This window comes from Limulus polyphemus, unplaced genomic scaffold (genome assembly GCF_000517525.1).
Source record: "Limulus polyphemus unplaced genomic scaffold, Limulus_polyphemus-2.1.2 Scaffold6614, whole genome shotgun sequence".
NCBI lineage: Eukaryota > Metazoa > Arthropoda > Merostomata > Xiphosura > Limulidae > Limulus > Limulus polyphemus.
In genome coordinates this window covers 26,347-30,221 of record NW_013672224.1, presented here as the reverse complement: position 1 = coordinate 30,221, position 3,875 = coordinate 26,347, and the positions used below count along the sequence as shown (strand labels likewise).

The 3,875-nt window shown below is 34.5% G+C and overlaps 1 protein-coding gene across 1 annotated transcript in view; it reads left to right on the top strand.

Moving 5' to 3' along the window:
• Positions 1-3,875, top strand: part of LOC106473907 (two pore potassium channel protein sup-9-like) — a gene marked incomplete at its 3' end in the record, with an annotated part of 25,889 nt that overhangs the window by 20,617 nt on the left and 1,397 nt on the right. The gene's annotated exons all lie outside the window — the stretch shown is intronic.

Below are 3,875 nucleotides of genomic sequence, written 5' to 3'. Positions count from 1 at the left end.
ATACCTATACTCTACGGTACCAACATTCATTACTGTTATGTATATTATACCTATACTGTACGGTACCAACGTTCATTACTGTTATTTATATTATACCTATACTGTACGGTACCAACGTTCATTACTGTTATTTATATTATACCTATACTGTACTGTACCAACGTTCATTATTGTTATGTATATTATACCTATACTGTACGGTACCAACGTTCATTACTGTTATGTATATTATACCTATACTGTGGACGGTACCAACGTTCATTACTGTTATTTATATTATACCTGCACAGAATCGATTTGAATCAACATTTACTAACTGTTGTTTTATGTTAAATCCAATTGAGAGAGGGTTTATTTGAAGTTAAGCACAAAGCTACACAATGGGTTATCGAAACCCGGTTTCTAGCGTTGTAAGTCCGCTGTGCCACTGGGGGGCTTGTGAGAGGGAAGTCGGTTTGTTCATATCCCCAGTAACTGAGTCAGAGTTAAGTGAAAGAACATGGAAGTCATAAACAAATTACTCTTTTTATCTTCATCGTAACAAACAAACAAGATTGTTCACAAGGTCGGAGAAGGCTGTATTTACAATGATAATAAAAACTGGCTGACTTCGACACGTTTTTCTTGGATATTAGACAGACAAAACAATACTGTGTTTAGAACGGACACTCACGAACGAAAACTGGAATCTTTTAAAGTTCTAGATCTAATGTTTTGATTGAAAGTGGTATTGCACGATATCAAAGAGTAAAACAAGCTGGTGGAGCATTAAAAACCTGTAATCCGGCTTCGCTAAAAAAGGAACATACATGGAGTTGCTATTTAGTTGAAAGATAACATACCGGTAAGTTAAGTGAGTCAGGTGAACAACGCCCTCTTCCAGCAAGAGAAAAAAAAGACATCCATGCGAAGATACTCCTAGTTTATGGCATATCGCTTCTTTCTTCCCTAAGCTTCTCGTGACAGCATGTCATGATTTCTTTGATTTACTTTTGTTTCCAACGCTAAAAATCCAGGATTCGATTCCTCATGGTGGACAGATCGCAGATAGCTCAGCGTGTACCTTTTCGCTAAATACTGCAAACAAACAAATAGAACAGCTTTAAATAGGGACCGTGAAGCTGGATCTAAAGCTCCATACTGTAGAAAGCAGGATCCCTCTCGAAGGTGAAACATTGGTGGTGAATTTAATAAACATATAATTTTCGAGCAATTGGACAGTTTTATAATCTGTCAGTGAACTTGATATACTCTGATCAATAAACTTAGTTATTTTAACCATTTCATAAACGGGGTAAGTTTGATTTATAAATGGTTCGTGAGATTCTCTCAGTAAGGCTTGATAAATAGGGGTCACTTTATTCAGAACTCTGTAACAATACGCGTGTCTTTAAACTTCACGCGATGGTAAACGTCACATTCTACCGAGTAGAAATAGCACCCAAGATGACGAGTCATTAAATCATTATTCAATAAAAGTAAAACTTCACTGTCTTAAAATTACCATACAACAAGAGAAAAATTATCGTCTCTAAAATCTGCATTTTTTACACCAGTGACTGTTTTTGTTTCTGTAAGGGTTTGTTTAGTCAGGCCCTAAATATGGAATTCAATACCTGAACATTCTCAGTGGTTAGATCATTATGAATCCACACAGCCACAGTAGACTAACAAAGCTGTTGATATATTAAGCATATACTAATGTAAATATTTGTTATTAAAATATAATGCATTCAATCTTATTCTTGTCAAAAATTTATTTCAATATATATCCGATAAATGTGTACATATACTTTTACTCTGCACGATACGTGACATTATTATATGAATGAAATTTTAATTTACCTTTATTTTATATACATAACTATATATATGTATCTAATGCTGATCAACATTATTATAATTTAAACTAACAATAATGGCGAAAAAATCGTTCGTAAATGTAAATAATAATAATAATTATAAATTATAATAATCAAATTACTAGCTAGAGTAGGGAATTTAAATGTATTACTGGAGCACTGCTGCCCTCTTAAGTGAGAATTTGTTACTAAAGTTGGATGAATCATACCTTTCAGACAAAATGCATTATAAACAAGTTTTTGAACAATAAATAGTACTAATTGCTTAGGCTAGATGGCACTACAAGCGAAATTTTGAAAAAAAAATAATTTGTGCTAACTGCTAAGACCAGATCCGCATCTGCTCATACGCTCCTACCCATTTCTTTGTGCAAACAGTTCTCTTAGCACGATAGCTGCTGCATAATAAATTATTTATAAATAAAATTAAATTTTCAAGAGATGCCAAGGAGCAGTCACAGTGTCCCAACCTCATATGTCGTAAGAGAAATTTGGCTTTGAAACATAATTGTCTGTGACCCACCTGTGTGTCACGCGGCCCATAATTAAAAGTCGGTTTTGATCCACCGGTTGGGCACTTGCCAGCGAACGTGTTAATATTGCGCTAACATTATCTGGTGACTTTAGACTGTAGAGCACCTTCAGTCCGCCAAAAAAAGTACGTTCTATCTGGCAATAGTCATTTTCCAATTCTAAAGCACACCATTCATCTCAGCATGTTTTCCATCATCCATGTAGAATAAGAAGACGACAGCGTCTGTTAAAAAAAGTACGTTCTATCTGGCAATAGTCATTTTCCAATTCTGAAACACACCACTCATCTCAGCATGTTTTCCATAATCCATCTAGAATAAGAAGACAAAAAGTGTCTGTTTCAACAGCCCGATTGCACAGAAATCTGTAGGCACTACATCCGGCTACTTGACAGTATTTCTACGTATTGAATACAGATATACAGATCGCTACTCTTCACTGATGCACACCATGTTCTTCACTTGGTAACTAGCTCCACGAGTGCACAACGCGTGAACTTTCTCGTGTACATACATCAGTGTTGCTTAGTACCATGACGTTTACTACACTGATATAAATATTACATTTATTTTCTGAACAACTCTTGTACATCCTCGTGCAAATAAATATTATTATTTCATAGAGAAGCATAAGCTTTAATAGTGGGAGAATCTATATAATGACTTGAAATTCTACCTTTTCTAGAACTTATAAGGGTTCCACCTGGTTGATAATCGACAATCAAAGAATATCATAAAATGTCACAAACTGAGAGCAAGGTCTTAATCGAATTTTTCAGAATTTTTGTCTAAGCAGATAAATGCTATATAGGACTAGTTGTTGAATACAGTTAGTAGGATATTTCCTACCAGAAAAGCTGAGAACCCAATTTAATTTCTACATCCAGCAATGAAGAAAAGCTTTAACCAAAAATATTTGATGAAAAATGGAAACATGCTTAAAGTTTGGCCAAATATCAATGGTTATGCTTCAAACAAGTGAAATGGAAATGGACTGATAAAAAAGTCACTGATACAACCATCCTTATTTTGATTAAAACTTGAAATTTGCACCGAGGATACTCGCTTGAAAGACATAAACAAAAACACAACATATCTTTTAGATAAACAGCAGCAAGTATACAGATAGATCGAAAACTTAGGCAGATTCAATAGTCAGATAGACAGATGGAAATATTAGGCAGACTCAATAGTCAGACGTATAGATGAAAATTGGCTAGATTTAATAGTCAAACAGATAGATTAAAAACTAGTCAGGTTCAATAGTCAGACATATAGATGAACATTGGCTAGAGTTAATAGTCAAACAAAGAGATTGAAACTAGTCAGGTTCAATAGTCAGACATATAGATGAACATTGGCTAGAGTTAATAGTCAAACAAAGAGATTGAAACTAGGCAGCTTCAATAGTCAGATATATAGGTGAACATTGGCTAGAGTTAATAGTCAAGCAAAGAGGTTGGAACTAGACAGCTTCCAT